This window comes from Ahaetulla prasina, chromosome 1, assembly GCF_028640845.1.
Source record: "Ahaetulla prasina isolate Xishuangbanna chromosome 1, ASM2864084v1, whole genome shotgun sequence".
Lineage (NCBI taxonomy): Eukaryota > Metazoa > Chordata > Lepidosauria > Squamata > Colubridae > Ahaetulla > Ahaetulla prasina.
Window position 1 is genome coordinate 363,501,215 of NC_080539.1, and position 20,120 is coordinate 363,521,334.

At 44.1% G+C, this 20,120-nt stretch overlaps 1 protein-coding gene across 6 annotated transcripts in view; it reads left to right on the plus strand.

Moving 5' to 3' along the window:
* Positions 1-20,120, plus strand: part of CSNK1G2 (casein kinase 1 gamma 2) — a 107,635-nt gene that overhangs the window by 28,864 nt on the left and 58,651 nt on the right. Inside the window, exon 2 of one of the 6 annotated variants that reach the window (XM_058163390.1) lies at positions 10,484-10,562. The exons of 4 other annotated variants lie outside the window; for them this stretch is intronic. The gene's annotated coding sequence lies outside the window, so the exon portion shown is untranslated. Of the gene's footprint in view, positions 1-10,483; positions 10,563-10,587; positions 10,735-20,120 lie in introns of those variants that run through there. One more of the 6 variants, XM_058163389.1, reaches the window with a different exon arrangement.

Sequence of the window (20,120 nt, forward strand, 5' to 3'; positions counted from 1 at the left end):
CCCACCCCACCCCTCCCCTCCCAGGAGTACCCGTGCAGCCGGACTTGGATGCAGGCAAGTGTAGGGTGTGCGCGGAAGCTCAGAGAGGGCAAAAAACGGGCATACCGGAAATTCGGGAAGTTTTTGCCCTCCCGGAGGCTCGAGGAAAGCCTCCGGAGCCCGGGAAGGGCAAAAATGCCCCCCACCCACTCTGGTGCAGGAGGCCGACTAAGCCACGCCCACCATGGCTACACCCACCTAACAACCGGGCAGAGAATCCCTTGCTAAAATTTTTGAAGCCCACCCCTGGTGTACAGGTAATCCTCAATTTAACAGTTTGTTTAGTGATCATTCCAAGTTATAGCAGCAATGAAAAAAGTGACTTATGACCAATGCTCACACGTAGGACCATTGCCGCATCTCCATGGGTCACCTGTTAGGTCACCCATTCAGAGATGTTTCCTTACCTGAACTGAGAAACAGAATGAGCATGGATGATCAAAAATGCAGTGGGAATGGAAGCAACTTCCAACTTTCTGCCAGTCTGACCACGTCTGACCACCCTCTGACAGCTTGTGGTGTGATTAGCCTACTAGCCCTCAAAACCATTAGGGCGTGACCTGTCTAGAGACCTACCCAGTCACCAATAGGCTAGGGCAGGACAATCTATTGAATCTTTAGACAGTGGCACAGCAGCCTTGAAGCAAGCACAGATTTGCCGAATTTCAATCCTGCTGGGTCCTGGATTTTGGATGCATTCTGTAAGTTGTCCCATTTGAGGTATATTGGTTCAAAAATGATTGCCTAACCCCATGATGCCCCATCTTGCCCAGATAAAGGTTACAGGCAATTTTAATAGTATATAGCAGCGATGGCTAACCATTTTGCCATCGCGTGCCAAAAGCAGGGGGAGTGCGTGGGGTGGTGTCACATGCTCACATGCCCACATCCATATTTCTATGCTGCCCCTTGCATGCGCGTGCAATCCCCCGCGCATGCACGCTTGTCATAGATTCACCACCAGGCGTATAGGGTCTCCTGCTTGAGCAGTGGGTTGGATTAGAAATTCTCCAAAATCTCTTCCAACTCTGTTATTCTGTATAACTCTTAATCCAGAGGTCTCCAACCTTGACAATTTAAGACTTGTGGACTTCAACTCCCAGAATTCCTCAGCCAGCTTTGCTGGCTGAGGTATTCTGGGAGTTGAAGTCCACAAGTCTTAAAGTTGCCAAGGTTGGAGACCCCTGTCTTAATCCCTTTCTACCTTTGCCATGCTTCCCGTGTTATTTGTGTTTTATCATTTCAGTCCGCTGAACTGAAGTAGACTAACACATTTGTCACCGGAACTCTTTCACTGAGCTTTATACACTGACTGGAATTTTGGATGCAAGATCTAGTCTGACAATTAACAGGCTAGGCTCCGATCTTATATATATCATGTTATCTATGAACAAGCCCTACTGAAATTAAGCGGACATTTTTGGAGAGTTATAAATAGGAAAGTTGAAAAGATGTAAGAAAGGACAAGCTGATTATTTAAACGGATAAGAGCGCTGCCACCATGAATCTTAAGAAAACTTTCTATAACTAGATGAATAACGGGTCCCTTGAGCCCAGTATAATCTGAAATGTTAGCAGTAATCTCTATGTTTTTCCAGAAGATTCCTTCTGTATGTAAAGCACATGTTACTCTGCTACCATGTTTCCCTGAAAAGAAGACCCGGTCTTATTTATGTTTTTTTTAATGTCTTATTTATGTTTTTTTTTATCTCCGAAAAAACAGCCAGGGCTTCTTTTCGAATGGGTCTAATGATTGCTGCCGCGGCACTAACAGCCCCGCCCAGCAGAAGCCTGCTGCCGGTCCACTTCTGCAGCTGCTTGCCGCCGCTCGCATGCATCGCTCCCGGCCTCCATTTCACCGTCAGAGCCTTCTGGAAAGCCCTCTGCAGCTGAGAAATGGACTCCGGATTGAGACTTGCGGTGTCCCCAGCCTCCATTTCGCTGTCAGAGCCTTCCGGAAAGCAGTCAATAACAGAGCTCTGGATCGAGATGGTGAAATGGAGGCTGGGTGGCACTGTGTCACCGGAGCCTGTTTCTCAACTGTAGAGGGCTTTCTGGAAGGCTCTGATGGTGAAATGGAGGCCGGGGGCAATGCATCCGAGAGGCAGCAAGCAGCCGCAGAAGAAGGCAAGGCAGGTGTCGGGGTGTGTGAGGCCTGGTAAGCAGAGTAGCTCCAACCCCCCCATCCCCACCCTAGGTTAATGTTTACCTCGCTCCACCCCCTGCACCCTGGGGTCTTAATTAGGGCTAATTTTGGGGGTAGGGCTTAATTTGAGTGCATGCATTCAAAAACCTGATAGGGCTTTTTTTCGGGGTAGGTCTTGTTTTAGGGGAAACACGGTATTACTGTCCAACATGAGTAAAATAAGATTCTAATCAACATGGTTCTGAATAAAGAGCTTACAGTACTAGAGTTTACAACATAGGCAGGGACACTCTTGCAAATATTGCAACCAGGTTTCTGACTTAATCTATTTTAATATTATTTACACTGCTTGCAGCATTTAGGGGAGAACATCTCACCAAATTCAGTTCAGACCAAAGTAAAAGATTATTCTTGCAAGATAGGATGCATATAAGGTAAAGGTAAAGGTTCCCCTCGCACATATGTGCTAGTCATTCCTGACTCTAGGGAGCGGTGCTCATCTCTGTTTTAAAGCTGAAGAGCCAGCGCTGTCCAAAGATGTCTCCGTGGTCATGTGACCGGCATGACTAAATGCCAAAGGCACACGGAACGCTGTTACCTTCCCACCAAAGGTGGTCCCTATTTTTCTACTTGCATTTTTACGTGCTTTTGAACTGCTAGGTTGGCAGAAGCTGGGACAAGTAATGGGAGCTCACCCCGTTATTGGCACTAGGGATTCGAACCGCTGAACTGCAGACCTTTCGATCGACAAGCTCAGCATCTTAGCCACTGAGCCATTGCATCCCTAGGATGCATATACCATTGCAGAAATCAGAACTGTCCATGTCCAATTCCTCTTCGCTTTCTTCACTAAAGTCAAACAACATCCTCATTCTCAACATTAATCAGTGGAACAGCTTGCATCCAGAGGTTGTTGGTGCTCCAACACTGGAGGTTTTAAAGAAGAGATTGGATAACCATTTGTCTGAAATGTTATAGTCTCCTGCTTGAAGGGGGTGGGTTGGATTAGAAGACCTCCAAGGTCCCTTCCAATTCTGTTATTCTGTTATATCTGTTACTTAAGATGTTTGCTCTTCTTTAAAGCCCGTCCAAAGTTGCTTGGTAGTGAGCTGTTTAGTACGCACACATTTAATTAATAAATAAAGTTCCCCCCTTAAGTTCTTTTAAGGTGTTTTGACTTCTTGCCACCTGGATTTCTTCAGACAGATACTTATTTATTAATCAAAAATATATAGCCTTTATTTATAATTTATAATTGCCTCTCTCTTGAAGAGGCTTTGGTTATATAAGAATGAGGACATATAAGCCCTATTTTTTCAGGAGGAATCCGGAGACATGTTCTTTAGCATATGAGCTTTGGTCAGACTGGCTAGGTCTGAACAGGATTCCGGCTTTTTTTGCTTGAAAAGCATCCGCCTTCCAACTGAGTAGTGCTCCCATGTGGCCATGAATAGCAGAGAGTAAGTCCTATAAATGGATTTTGAAAATACAATACAGGATAAAAGAGTATTGACGCCTTTAAATGTTGGTGTTTGAGAAGACTCCTGAGAATAGCATGGATATTTAAGAAAACAAACAAATGGATCATGGAAAAAAATCAGCCCACTCAAAGCACAAATGACCAGGCACAGATTATCCTATTATGGACACATTAGCCAAGCAATAATTCCGTGGAAAAATGATCCAATGTTGGGAAAGGTAGAAGGAAAGGAAAGAAGAGAAAAACCCGCTGCAAGGTAGACAGATTCGTCTTCAGCAGCAGTGGGGCATCCATGGGAAGAGCTGAAGGACCACATTCAGAAGACAGTCTTGGAGAAAATTCCATCTACAGGTAGTCCTTGGCTTACAACCATTCGTTTAGTGACTGTTCTAAGTTACAATGGCACAAAAATGTGACTTAAAATAGTTTTTCACACTTAGGACCATTACAGCGTTCCCCCATGATCAAAATTCAGACCCTTGACAGCTGGCTCATGTTTATGATGATTGCATGTCCTGGGGTCATGTGGGATCACCCTTTGTGATCTTTTGACAAGCAAAATCAATAGCGAAGCTAGATTCACTTAACAACCATGTTACTAACTTAACAACTGCAATGCTTCACTTGACAACTGCGGCAGGAAAAGTTTGCAAAACAGGGCGAAACTCAAAAATTAACAACTGTCTTGCTTAGCAATGGAAATTTTGGGCTCCATTGTGGTCGTATGTTGAGGACTACCTGTATGTGATTGCTAAGAGTCCACATCAACTTGATGGCACATAATCAAATATTTCCTGATATTTGCTCCACCCTAGTGCCGTTCGTTCGTAAGTTTCGGACTGCAAGTTCCCATGACTGCACTGCCTATATGGCTTTTCATCTTATGAGAAAAAGAAGAAAAAACATGCTCCACAATGGATTGAGTTTTATCAGGTTACTCCCTAATTTTCTAAACTCCAAAATACCTCAAGTGCCTTTAACTTTTTTCCTTAGGATTGATCCAGTCTTCTGTATTGTTGAGTTTGCATTGAGCCAGGAAGTTTGCCTTTTTAAAAAAAGGACTCTACTTACTTTTTTTATTTTCCTTCCTTCATATTCCTGTTATGCTTTTTGGTTGTAAGCCAACCGAATAAATTACACTGGTCTTTGCAAACCACTTTAGCCGCCTTGTCTGAACTGATGAGTTGGCTAAAAAAAAATAAAAATCCTTTGGATACTACATTCCTTCAGTCTATAATGAATCTGCAATAACAAATATTATCTTATGCTTGCTACCTGGACCTCATTAACTTGAGATCACAATAGATTGAATGTGACTTTCCACATGCAAAGTACATGCAAGTTACTGTCTCTCCCTTGAAACTAGAAAATTAGGTTCCTACAATACACTGGACTAGACTAAAATTGTATTAGCATATTGAAGAAATCCCATAAGCCATCGCCTTAGCCGCTAGATGAGGTCATCCGACTAGGTGGTGTGAGTTATCACCAGTGTGCTGATGATATCTAGCGTTATATCTCCAGCCTAGGCTGCCTGCGTGATGCCATGGAGTTTCTGTCTCACTGCCTGGGGGGGTGGGGGGGTGGGAGGAGCTGTGGGACTTTGGACAGGACACAACAGTCTTCAGTTCAATCCAAGCAACACCAAGTGGCTCTGAGCTTTTGCGTCTCCTAGTTCCAGGATTCCTAAAGGAAACCAACTCTGACTGATGTGGGGAAGGACAGCTATGTAAAACTGAAACTCAAATACTCAGGCCACCTAATGAGAAGAAAGGACTCGTTGGAAAAGACTCTGATGTTGGGAAAGATTGAAAGCAAGAGGAGATGGGTAAGGCAGAGGATGAGATGGTTAGATAGTGTCATTGACAAAACGAATGTGAATTTGAGCAAACTCCAGGAGACAGTAAAGGGCAGGGGGGCCTGGTGCTCTGGTCCACGGGGTTGTGAAGGGTCGGATATAACTTAGTGACTCAACAAGTTCCAGAATCTTCCATTTTTGGTTCTGAATGGGGATGAAAATAAATGAATGAATGCTGTGTGAATTACAGGCAGTCCTCCAATTACAACCATTCATTTAGTGACGGTTTGAATTTACGATGGCACTGGATAAAGTGACTTACAACTGGTCTTTGCACTTAACGATCGTCCCAGCATTCCTACGGTCATGTGATTAAAATTTGGGTGCTTGGCCACCAGCAAGTATTTATGACGGTTGCAGTATCTGGGGTTGCGTGATTACCATTTGTGACCTTCCCCACTGGCATCGACAAAGTCAATGGGCGCAGCAGATTTGCTTTATCAGGCGCAAACAGCGGGATATATATGCAGAGGGTTCAATTAGCTACTTTATTGCTCATGCCTATTTCACAAGAATCTTCCCACATTGCCAGCTTGCATCTGGGCCAGACTAAACAAGGGTCAACTGTTGCCTATGTTAATGCCTATGTTAACGATTCCAGACTAATTCCCTGCTTGGCTCTTCCCCCTCTCAATCAGTCTCTCCAACATTCCCAGGGGGCTTCCAACAAACAAAGGCAATGGGAGGAATCCACATTCACTTAATGCAGGGGTCTCCAAACTTGGCAACTTTAAGACTTGTGGACTTCAACTCCCAGAATTCCTTTTGCGTTTAAATTACAAGACAGAAAAGTTGAAACTCCTTCGGGTGGGGTCTGCAATAGGATGTTACTATATACATAGAATGCATCTGTCTGGAGATTCTCAGTCATCCAGGTCATGGATGTCTCAAAGCTGCTTTTTCCAAAGCCATCAGGACTTTGCTTTTCCTTGAGAGCGTTTCCTTTCTCATCCAAGAAGCTTTTTCAGTTCTGATTGAATGGTGGAGGATGGAAGGAGCTACCATTCGGTCAGAACTGAAGAAGCTTCTTGGATGAGAAGGGAAACGTCCTCAAGGAAAAGCAAAGTCCATTTGCCGTTTGGAAAAGCACCTTTGGGATATAGGATGCATCCTCTTTAAAATTCCAGCCAGTCCATTCTTTTTTTCACCATTTTGGTTTCCAGTCTTGCCTTCCCCCTCTTCATCCTTGCATCAGAACACGCACTGGGCATTTTACACCCCTTCTGACTGCTTTAGAATCCCCTCTATACATTTCTATAACTCAGTGATGGCGAACCTATGACACGTGTGCCAAAGGTGGCACGCAGAGCCCCTCTCTGTGGGCACGCTCACCATCGCCAGCTGTTCTTCTGATTTCCAGTCCGCACATGTGCGCTGGCCAATTGATCTTTGCACGTGCCAGAGCCCCGGAAACCTGGAGACGACTTGGTCTTTGGGTTTCCGGTGCTCCGGCACGCATGAAGACTTAAGTGGCCGGCACGCATGTGCGCACCAGAAACCAGAAAACCAGCTGGTCTTCAAGTTTCCAGGGCTTTGGCACGCACGCATGCACATTCTGGTTTGCCATCACTGCTATAAGTCTTGGGCTTTTCTAGAACTGGCTGATTCCGCCTCCTTTTCTCAGTTTCTCTGAGCACTGAAAATAAAGGGAGTAAAAATGTTTTAAAGTTGCTTGATTAATTTTTTTTTTTAAATGCCCCGTGGAATCTACTTTCCTTGTCAAAGGCAAAGCGATTGCTGCGACAAACTGTATACAATAGGTGGACCTGTTGGGGCTCCCACCCTCTGGAATGAACTTCCCCCAGGACTACGACAACTACCTGACCTTCGGACCTTTCGCCGCGAGTTGAAGACCTACCTATTTATTCGCGCAGGACTGGCATAGAAATTTTTAGCAGTTTTAATATTCTGATTTAATTATTTGGGGTTTTTATGTTTTTAATAGTTTTAATCTGGCCTGTTATTTAATAAGATTTTTATAATTGTTTTTATTATGTATATTTGCACTGTTTTATTTTGGCTGTGAACCGCCCTGAGTCCTTCGGGAGAAGGGCGGTATAAAAATCTAAATAAACTAAACTAAACTAAACCAATTTCCTTTGAATTGTAGTTTCTCTGCTGTGGCTGGCCTTTTCCGGTTCCCACAACTTCTGATCTTCTCCAGTTGCCCAAAGCAGCGTTCAAAGAGCCACTGCTTACTCTCACGTCTTGGCATGTGGGGTGTTTACATTTCATAGAGAGGAAGTCATATATGGGGGTGGGGGGGTGCCTGAAGAGAAGAAAACTCGGAAAATAACCAGAGCAGGAGAGCACCAGAGATGAAGTAGGAAGCAGAACCGGCCAAGAATAAGTCTGATGGAAGGGAGACTTAAGAGAAAGCTAGGTAAACTTTTTAAAATGGATGCACAAATTGAACACAGTGATAACAACAGTAGGGATTTGAATGGAAGAAGAACGTTAAACAAACGTTGAGCATTATACTTAGAGCTGGTATTAGATGTTTTGGTGTTGGTGCATTACTCCAATCTTGGTTAAAATGAATATTTTTCCTCCCCAAAATGTTGGAAATCTAATGAATTGGTTCGAATCTCCTTCCACAAACGATAGCAGTGTTGTGAAGCCAAACAATACTGGAAAATGTTACCTCATAGAATGAGACAGTTTTTGAAGGTTATAATTCCATAGCAACCTGAGAAATTCTTATTAAATTTCGGTAAATCATACAATATATCCCTTCAAAGTTCATCAAACTAGCATAGTCTGTATTAATAATTGCAGGGATTTTATGTGGAAAAAGTGGAAAAGATCTTTAATTAGTTTTTTCTTTAAAAAAAGACTAATTAAATGATGGAAATATGCTTTGGTGTTATCATAACTTCCTACATAAAAAGTAAATGATATAGAACTTAATTCTGATTGGAAAACATTTGTTGGTTTATGTGATGTGTGGATTGTGCCAGATAAAATATTTGGTTTTCTTATCTACAAAATAATATTTTCATCTGATCCATAACTATTTTGATCTAATACATATAGTTCCTTGACTTACGACCACAATCGAGGCCAAAATTATAGTTGCTAAACAAGGCAGTAAAGTGAGTTTTGCCCTGTTTTGTGACTTTTGCCGCAATTATTAAGAAAATCATTGCAGTTGTTAAGTGAATTATAGAGTCATGAAGTGAATCGGGCTTCTCCCATTCACTTTGCTTCTCAGAAGCCAGCTTGGAGGGTTACAAATGGTGATCAAATGACACTCGTGACTCCAGGATGCTGCAAATGTCATACATACATGCCTGTTGCCTGGACAGTGCAACTGTCATGAATACATGCCAGCTGCCACATGTCTGAATTTTGATCATGTGACCACGGGGATGCTGCAATAGTTGTAAGTGTGAAAAGGTGTCATAAGTCACCTTTTTCAGTGCTCTCGCAACTTTGGACGGTCACTAAATGAACGGTGGTAGGTTGAGGACTATGTGGGTACAAATAGTCCTCAAGTTACAGCAGATCGCTTAGTGACCATTCAAAGTTACAACAGCCCTGAAAAAAGTGACATGGCCCTTTTTCACACACATGACCTTTTCAGCATCCCCATGGTCACGTGATTTTACATTGGGATGCTTGACAACTGACTCACATTTACGACAGTTGCAGTTTCCTAGGGTCACGTGATCCCCTTTTTGTAACCTGATGAGAATTTTGCCCCGTTTTACAACGTTTCTTCCCACAGTTGTTACGTGACTCATTGCGGCTGTTACGTTAGTAACCTGGTTAATTGATTGACTGCCATTGTACAGAAATAATGGTAGAATTAAACAAGTTGGAATGGTGTAAAGTCGGGGCTGCTTGGTAACCACTACTGAAGGGAAAGGGTAAGGAAAGAGGAGTAAAGAAGGAAGAAAGTAGGTAGGTAGGTAGGTAGGTAGGTAGGAAAGAAGGGAGGGAGAAGAAAGGATAGGAGGAGAAGGAGGAGGAGAAGATAGAGGGTTAGAAAGGATGGTAGTGAGAAGTGGGGAAGAGGAGGGGAAGTAGAAAAGTGAGGAGAAGGATGGTGGGGAAAGTTGAAAGGATGAGAAGGGTAGAAAGGATTAAGGGAGGGAGTGGCGGTCGAGCAGCCCGGATTGAGCATAATTTGAGTATAGGATCGATTGTTGTATAAGTGATTGTATTGTACACTGGTTAAACTGTGGGAACTATTATGGAAAATAAAAATTTTTGTAAAGAAAAAAGTTAGTAACCTGGTTGTTAAGTGAATCTGAGTCCCCCATTGCTTGTAAAAAGGTGATCACATGCCCCTCGGCCACTGCGGCCATCATAAATATGTGTCGGTTGCCAAGCGCCTGAATTTTGATTACATGGGTATGCTGGAATGGTCGTAAGTGTGAAAAATGGTCATAAGTCACTTTCGCGAGTGCCATGGTAACTTTGAATGGTCGCTAAATGAACTTTTATAAGTCGAGGACTACCTGTAACCTCTTCCTTGAGGCAATGCTGTGGATAATAATAATGGAAGATCATAGATGTGTAAACCAGGGGCGTCCAATCGTGGAGACGGTGCGACTTGTTGGACTTCAACTCCCAGAATTCTTCAGCTGGCTGAGGAATTCTGGGAGTCGAAGTCCACGGGTCTTAAAGTTGCCAAAGCTGGAAACCTCCGGTATAAACAGTGTTGACCTTAATGGCGGTTTGAGTCTACCAAATTGTGATGCGAGGAAGCCGAGATTGTGAGCATTCTTAGATTGTCAGCCTGCATTTGCAAGGTAGGGTTTGTTTGTTTTGCACAGCACCAACACATGTTCCTTACTGGGGCTTAGCCCTGCCCTTCCCTCTTGACACACACTGACACACTTCAGGAAAGCCTTCCCCGGTGGTGGGTTGGCTGGCGGGTTGGCTGGCGCTGGCGGCCGTCTTGTGTGTGTGTGTGTGTGTGTGTTTATGATGTTGCTTCCTTTCTCAACAGCTGGCCGCCTCCTCCCTCAAGCAGTGTCAGTTTCTTCCTGACGTAGACTCAGCCGATGATGATCCGTTCAGTCTTTTTTGTGAGTAGTTAAGGAGTTTCCTGTTGAAATAGGAGTCTACGTGGGTACAGGAAAAGGAGGGAAAAAAGGCATTTTATTCTGGCTGTTCCTTGGATGTGTTCCGCTCAGGGTTGAAAATCAAGCTCCTTAAGGCTACTGTTTGTCCCAGAGCACATAAGGAAGGAAAAGGAGGGTAAGAAAACCAGCCATGTCATAACATTTCAAGTGCTACCTAGTGAAATGTCTTTCTTGGTTAATTCTCTGGAACATAAGATGGGCTGCTTTGTGTTGGGCCAGAAGCTCATGGATTTTCAGTGTATTGTTTCCAACCAGAGTGACTGAGTTTCCTCTAAAGATAATGAAGGATAACAGCCAGTGTTTTGTTGATTTTCTGTCTGGTATTCAAAAATAGACTGCTTAGGAATATGGAAAAACCAAGAAGCTAGAGTGAAGGACATTGTGTGAAGCGCATTGAATATCAAGACTCTGTGAATGGGTTTGAATTCACTTTCTTTGGAATCCAGTGGATCTAGTTTAGAAGGGATCCATCTATTATTGCTTTGGAGATGAGATTGGGATGCATTTATTGAATGGTTTTTAACACCCCAAGTTTGAATTGCCACTTTTGTCTTTTCAAAAGCTAAAAAGGGAAATGGTTTCTTGGAAATGACACTTGTATTTATATTCCATGTATGCCACTTCAAGTCTTTAGAGGGCAACTGGGTTAGAAATGTAAATATAATAGAAATAAAATGCTGTATGGAGATGTAGATAGAATTGGAAAGGACCGTTTAAAGTAACTACATCCAAATGCTATGCTTCTTGTAGAAATCCCAATTGAAGCATTTCCTTCAGATATACAGTCTCTTTGTGGTTACAGGTAGTCCTCAACTTACGACCATACCTGAGCCCAAAATTTCTGTTGCTAATCGAGACAATTCAGTGAGTTTTGCCCCATTTTATGACCTTTCTTGACACAGTTGTTAAGTGAATCACTGCAGTTAAGTCAGTAACAGGGTTGTTAAGTGAATCTGGCTTCCCCATTCACTTTGCTTATCAGGTGGTTTCAAAAAGTACATGACACTGGGACATTGCAACTGTCATAAATATGAGTCAGTTGCCAAGCGTCGGAATTTTGATCATGTGACCAATGGAGATGCTGCGTTGACCATAAGTCACTTTTTTCAATGCCACTGTAATATTCAGTTTCACTTTTTCTCTTGGAGGTCAAGTGGCATACATAGCAGGCCCTTCTCCAGTATTCCCACCTCAGCCTGTACCATAAGCTAGGCTGAGAAAGAGAGACAACTGGGCCAAAACCACATCGTGGGCTTCCATGACTTATAGTCAGGGGTGGGCTGCTGGGCGTTCGCAGGGGTTTGGGAGAACCTCTAAGATTCTGTGCAGTTCGGAGAGCCCCCCAAATCCCACTCCTAGCTGGCCCCACCTCGCCCCTCCCAGGAGATCCCACATGGCCCATTTTGGATGCAGGTAAGTGCAGAATGTGCAAGGAGGCTCGGGGAGGGTGAAAAATGGACCTTCCGAAAGTACAGGAAACGGGCCTGTATCTGGCCTCCAGAAGGCCTCCGGAGCCTGAGGAGGCCGTTTTTGCCCTCCTGGAGGCTCGAGGAAAGCTTCCAGAGCCCAGGGAGGGCAAAAACGTTCTCCCTGCCATGGTGCAGGAGGCCAACTAGGTCATAGCCATGCCCACCCAGCAATCGGGCAGAGAACCCCTTGCTAAATTTTTTGAAGCCAACCCCTGCTTATAGTAGATTTGAATCTGGGTCCCTCTGGTCCTTTCCTGGCACTTCAGAACAGAATCTCTCCTGAGTAGCCATCATTATGTTTGCATATCATGCTGAGGCAGAATTTTTTTTAACCATGGCTGGCTGTCATAGCGTATTAAGACACAAACAAGCAAGCCACCTTATGGCTAAATGTCAACTCCAACCATTGTCATCCTCAATTCTGTTTTAGAACCTTGCCTGAGCTAAGTTGGTTGTCAGTATATTCTTCTTTGTTGGACCAAGCAGCTTTTGTGTGCTTTGTTTTATTGTCTTTTTAGAGAATAACTAGGAAGAAAAAAAGGAACACACTAATCCTGTAGTGGGATGCAAGGAGAAAACATACTCCCTCTTTTTATGTGCTGTGCAAAGCTTTACTCCCCTTTGGGAGATCTTGGACTATCCTTGTGGTTTCTCTCCACCCAGCAAAATGTTACTTTAATAACTAAATGTAGGTGATATATCTTTAAATCCAGCAGTGGCCCAACTGTTCGGTGAGTTTTCCCAGCTGTCCAGATGTTGGGCAATCAACTCCCAACATCCTTTGGCCACGTTGACTAGGGATGATAAGAGATGGAATCCCAACAGTCCGAAGCAGGATTGTCCAACCTTGGCAACTTTAAGTCTTGTGGATTTCAGCTCCCAGAATTCCTCAGTCAGCATGGGAGTTGAAGTCCACTTGGAATATTGCATCCAGTTTTGGTCGCCACGATGTAAAAAAGATGTTGAGACTCTAGAAAGAGTGCAGAGAAGAGCAACAAAGATGATCAGGGGACTGGAGGCTAAAACATATGAAGAACGATTGCAGGAACTGGGTATGTCTAGTTTAATGAAAAGAAGGACTAGGGGAGACATGATAGCAGTGTTCCAATATCTCAGGGGTTGCCACAAAGAAGAGGGAGACGGGCTGCTCTTCAAAGCACCTGAGGGTAGAACAAGAAGCAATGGGTGGAAACTGATCAAGGAAAGAAGCAACTTAGAACTAAGGAGAAATTTCCTGACAGTTAGAACAATTAATAAGTGGAACGACTTGCCTTCAGAAGTTGTGAATGCTCCAACACTGGAAATTTTTAAGAAAATGTTGGATATTTATTTATTTATTTATTTATTTGATCATATTTATATACCGTCCTATCTCCCGAAGGACTCAGGGCGGTTTACAGGCACTTAAAAAACACATAAATACAATATAAAAACAATTAAGAAACTTATTCTAAAAGCCCGATAATTAAAAATATAGAAATAAAACCCAATTTAAAACCCATAAATTAAAATCTAACTCAGTCCTGCGCAATTAAATAAGTATGTTTTAAGCTCGCGGCGGAAGGTCCGAAGGTCCGGAAGCTGACGAAGTCCGGGGGGTAGTTCGTTCCAGAGGGTGGGAGCCCCCACAGAGAAGGCCCTTCCCCTGGGCGTCGCCAGACGACATTGCCTTGCTGACGGCACCCTGAGGAGTCCCTCTCTATGAGAGCGCACGGGTCGGTGAGAGGTATTCGGTAGCAGCAGGCGGTCCCGTAAATAACCCGGCCCTATGCCATGGAGCGCTTTAAAGGTGGTCACCAAAACCTTGAAGCGCACCCAGAAGGCCACAGGTAGCCAGTGCAGTCTGCGCAGGATAGGTGTTATGCGGGAGCCACTGGGGGCTCCATCTATCACCCGCAGCCGCATTCTGACTAACTGTAGCCTCCGGATGCCCTTCAAGGGGAGCCCCATGTAGAGAGCATTGCAGTAATCCAGGCGAGGCGTCACGAGTGCGTGAGTGACCATGCATAGGGCATCCCGTCCAGAAAGGCGCAACTGGCGTACCAGGCGAACCTGGTAGAACGCTTCCTGGAGACGGCCGTCAGATGATCTTCTAGAGACAGCCGCTCATCCAGGAGGACGCTAAGTTGCGCACCCTCTCCATCGGGGCCAATGACTCGCCACCAATGGTCAGCCGCGGATTTAGCTGACTGTACCGGGATGCCGCATCCACAGCCACTCTGTCTTGGAGGGATTGAGCTTGAGCCTGTTTCTCCCCATCCAGACCCGTGACGGCCTCCAGACACCGGGACAGCACTTGATAGCCGTTGGGGTGGTCCGTGTGAAAAGTACAGCTGGGTGTCATCCGCATACAGCTGGTACCTCACACCGAAACCGCTGATGATCTCACCCAGCGGCTTCATGTAGATGTTAAACAGAAGGCGAGAGGATCGACCCCGCGGCACCCCACAAGTGTGGCGCCTCGGGGCCGACCTCTGCCCCCCCTGTCAACACCGACTGCGACCGGTCGGAGAGATAGGAGGAGAACCACCGATAAACGGTGCCTCCCACTCCCAATCCCTCCAACCGGCGCAGCAGGATACCATGGTCGATGGTATCGAAAGCCGCTGAGAGGTCTAATAGGACCAGGGCAGAGGAACAACCCCTATCCCTGGCCCTCCAGAGATCATCCACCAACGCGACCAAAGCCGTCTCCGTGCTGTAACCGGGCCGGAAACCGGACTGGAACGGGTCTAGATAGCCATCTGACTGAGATGGTGTAGGGTTTCCTGCCTGGCAGGGGGTAGGACTAGAAGGCCTCCAAGGTCCCTTCCAACTCTGTTGTTATGTTATTTATGTTAAGTCTTAAAGTTTGCCAAGGTTGGACACTCTTGGGTCTGGAGAGTTCTCATGGGTTCTCCACCCTAGCTTGGAGCAAAGTGACACTGAGTTTTCTAAAAGGATGGAATCGGAGGGGCCAGTTCCATTTGGGTCATTGAATCCAACCCTGTGCTCAGCGTACAGAAATCCAAAATTAAAGCATCCCAGACAGATGATTGACTACTTTCTGCTTGAGCGCACCCAATGAAGGGGAGGCCACTGTCACCCTGGGTCATTGGTTTCATTGCCAGACTGCTTATACTGCTAGATCACTTCTCTTCGTAAAACTTTGCTAATAGTCTCTTGATCATTCTTACTGCCTTTTCTAAAGCTCGTTTCACTTTGTCTGAATCTTTCTTAAAGTGGCAGTACCCAGAACAGAATGCAATGCTTGAGATGAGGTCAGTTATCACTAGAACAACAGGCAACTATCAACTCTCACTGCTTATGATTTGGAAGCCGTCGGTTTTGTTGATGTAGCTGAAAGTTGCATTGGGTTTTTCTGTGGCAGCATCACATGGCTGACTCATAATCAGCCACCCTTCCAAAGATCTTCTTCCTAAATCCCCCATCCTGTATCCAGGGGTGGGATGCTGCTGGTTGTAACAACCGGTTTGCAAATGTGAGCACGCGCATGCACGCTCTCGCTTCGCTCGCACACTCACCTTCCAGGGCATATGCGCACAGCATAGAAAAACCAGTGATTATATAGGACTGATAGCGCCAGGGCGGATGGGCGGGGCCAGCCCTGGTCAGAACTACTGGTCCGCCCGAATCGGTAGCAGCCCACCACTGTCTGTATCTTTTGCTTCTGAAGAGAAGGACTGAACATTGAGGGTCTGTCAAATTTCATTCTCTTACTTTCAGAACCTATCAAGATTGCCAGCATTACATTTCAGTCTTTTAGAATATTAATAGCCCCATCCATTTTGCTCCCTTTCGCATGAGTGATAAGTGTTCCCTCCATCTTTTTATTTATTCCAGTTGCTAATAAAATGAAGAGTTCTGGATGCAGGACTTTACCTCATTTTAATTTGAAGAGAAACACTGAAGCCCTTGGTGGTCTCTGAGCTTGGTGGTTTTCTTGCAGATGTTTCATTCCCCATTGTTGATGTTACCTAGTTGGGTAATGCAATATCTTCAAGAAAACAACCACCAAGGACCCCATGGTTCAATAGTGAGCCATGGTAGCGCAGTGGTTAGAGTGCCGTACTGCAGGCGACTTCTGCTGACTGCTGGCTGCCTGCAATTTGGCAGTTCAGATCTCACTAGGCTCAAGATTGACTCAGCCTTCCATCCTTCCGAAGTGGGTAAAATGAGGACCCAAATTGTTGGGGGCAATAGGCTGATTCTGTAAATCGCTTAGAGAGGGCTGGAAAGCACTGTGAAGCGGTATATACGTCTAAATGCTATGCTATTGCTACTTGTACTCTCTTTTATCAATGAGAACTGCTGATGAATACTTTTGCTGACTTCTGGTGTCTCAAACACAAAACTAGATTTCTTTGATATAGGAAATTTCCATTAGCTAATGGTAATATATTCTTCATGAATTATTTAATATTTTTTTAAAAATCATCTACTTGCACTCTTTAAATGCTTCAACAGGTGGCCATACTTGTTTAATCATGCATGGGTTCGGAAGCTAAGCAGAACCAGGCTTGGCCAGTACTTGGATGGAGACACAAGCTTGACTAGGAAATTAGAAAACAAAAACAAAAATACACGCATACGCCCTGGAAGAAGAAATCACAACTTGCTTCCACATAGTTCCCAAGAAGTCACCAGGAATCAAGCTCATCTCACAGATTTTATCGTTTTGTTTACCTGATGTTATAAAGACACATGTTTAGACTATAGTGTAAATATTGAAATACTGAAGATGCTGGGGGAAGTGGCTGTGGAAGGAAGAAAAAGGAAACACTTTCTAAACAAGTGGCACTGCTACAGCTTGTGGTAGCAAGTTCCAGGAGATAATTGCAGGGTGTGTAAAAAAGATTTCCATTTTGGTTCTTGTTTGTCCTGTGCCTACTGTTACCCTCTTTCATTGGGTGACCATGTTCTTAAATTGTACAGTAGAAGAATCCAGTCTCAGTCCCTCCTTCCTTCTTTATCTCGTGTCATACGGATTTTAACTTTAAACTATAATGATCTTTCATAGAAGTATGAAAACCCAAACAATGCAGATTGAAAGCCTAAAACAATTCAGATTGAAAGCCCAAACAGTTCAGGTTGAAAACCTAAACAATTCAGATGCATTATACTCCCACCTGAGGCAAATATGTAGCAGCTTTCCTCAACTTGGTGTCTTCCAGATGTGTTTGAATCTCAATTCCCATGTTGCAGCAGGTAAGAGGGCCAAGCACATCTGGAGGATGCTGGTAAAATGGGGAGGGGAGGCAGAATTATTTATAGATAGTAGTCCTCAGCTTTTGACTGTTCATAGTTGACAACAATTCAAAGTTTATGACATCATCAGCTTCTTTTAATGACCCCATAATCCCTTGCAGGGTGGAGTCTGGGCAACTGAATGGAGCTGAGTGTTTACTGGCCGGATGCCGTTCCTGTCACCAATGCGGAGTTTTATTCAGCAGATACAGTCTCATTGTACCCAGAGAGAAAAATACCTGCCTCTACCTAGGATCAAACTTGCAGCATCCTCATTATGAGGTGTGAGTTCCAACTCTAGGCCACTGCACCATTCAGTTCAAAGTTATGATGGCCACGGAAAAAATAAATTATGACCTGCACTTGCACTTATGACCGTCGCACCAGCCCCATGGTTAAATGATTGTAATTGTGACACTTGGCAACTGGCTTGCAGTTATGTCTGGTTGCAGTGTCTTGTGATCACATGATCATGATTTGTGACTTTTTGGGGGCTAATTTCCAGCTAAATCTGCCCATTTGGGAAGCTGAATTTATTAACAACTGTATGATTCAGTTAACAAACACGTGATTCACTTACTGATGTTGGTGCCACTCTACAGATTAGGACATACTGAGTTGGCAGGGAAACCGAGGAAGGGATAAATGAGGAATATATTTTACTATTTCTTTTGCACTCAGAAAAGCTAAAATATGAGGTGAGACCGCTTCCATTTTTGATGTTTTTGTGGAACTCCCTTAAAACCTGGATATATGTCAACAAGCCTGGGAGGGGTCTCATGGAAGTGGGGTGTCCCACCTCACACCTGCCTTATTCTTTCACTTCAGTGCCAGTCTGCCGTGAACTATGGGGGGAAGGGATGCTGAATGGGAGAAGGTTCCATTGTTCACTGTGCCAGCTGAAGACACGAATTCAAGGATAACCTCCCACTAAGGAATGTGGCTGCACACCATGAAGGACCGTTCCAACAACATCCAGTTCAAACATGATTAGACAATCAAGGGCTAACAGGAGGGAGGATCTTGAGAAGGGGGTACTATTCTTGGGAATTTGGCCTGCAAAACTTAGATCTGGCTTTGCTTTATTGTATATCACTTGATCTTTAGTAAACTCTACCTTTCTCAACAAATGGAGGCAAGGATCGTTCTTGCTTATAGGTTCAAATTGAGGCAGGACTGACATGGGGATTTAATGAGGTGGCTACATTGATTGTGATAATATCTAATGGTCTCCCTAGCCCTTTGGATTTTTAATAATAATAATATTAATATTTTAATTGTAGATTTTTTTTCCTAATGACTATTTTTATCACTTTCTTTTACCCTGCCCAGAGTCATGTATTGTGAAGTGGAAGGCATATACTGTATTTTTCGGAGTATAAGACGCTCTGGACTATAAGACACACCTACCTTTTTTGGGGAGTAAAACAAGAAAAAAAAATCTGCCTCTGTCTTCAAGCATCCATCCTGTATTCATCTGGCCTGTTTGCCATGGCCTGTTTACCGCTGGCGCGGCCTGTTCGTCACCACCCATTCACTGCTGCTGGCGCGGCCCATTCAGTGCCAGCACAGCCTGTTCGGTGCAGCCCATTCGCCACTACTGCGGCCAGTCGGCACGGTCCATTTGCTGCCACTGTGGTCTGTTTGCCACTGCCGCAGGCCATTCAACATAGCCTGTTTGGTGGCACCCGTTTGCCGTGGCCCATTTGCCACCGTCGCGGCCCATTCTAGAACAACTGATCGCCGCTGCGCCAACACCCTTCCTCCCCCCGCTGCAACATTTGCTGTATAAGATGCACCGAAATTTTCACCCACTTTTAGGAGAGGGAAAAGTGCGTCTGATACTCCAAAAAATACGAATACAATAAATACATGAAAAATATGGTTTGTTAGATTTGAAAAAAATATCCACCCTCTTTTTGACAAGATGCAATTCTCCTTGCTGTTAAATCGATTAGTCTTAATTGAGGGATCTAACTAATTAATCAATTAATCAGGAGAAGCTAAATAGGTAATTAAAGAACAACAGGTTGTCCAGTTAATTCGACAGTGTCCTGTTTTACTTGAACTAATGATTTTCTACCAATTGTAGCAATCTCTAGAAGTGATGGAATTTGACTATTCCTTAGAAATTATTTTCTGTTTATTTGAGAGCTAGTAGTATAATACCTGGAGCCTCCAGAGTATCTGCCACACTTTATTGATTTATTTAGTAGGTTTTTATTCTACCTTTATCATTTTACAAGTAACTCAAGGTGGCAAACATACCTAATACTCCTTCTTCCTCCTATTTTCCCCACAACTTTGTAAAGAGAGAGCTCTGAGAGAGAGTGGCTGTCCCAGAGTCACCCAGACGGTTTTTCATGCCTAAGGCAGGTCTAGAATTCACCATCACCTGGTTTCTAGACCAGCACCTTTACCACTACACCAAACTGGTATATACTTCAATAATGTGTGCAGAATTTTAAAATAAAATTAAAAAATGAATTTAAAAACTCATATCTTAGGAGATTTCAGAATTATGGAATAAAATTGTGAGATTTCAGGTGAGAGTGTTGAGTTTTGTGAGATTTCAGAGTGGTGGTGATGATGATGATGATGATGTTATCTTTTCAGTTGTGTCCAACTCTTGGCAATTCTATTGGCCAGGTCTCTCGTCATCTTCCAATCTTGCACTGCTTCTTTGAATTTCCTTACTCTATTTTTTATTCTCTGGCTGGTGTCATATTTGATGGTGTCCAGCCACCATGTTCTTAGATGGCTTGGTTTCCTTTTACTGCTAACT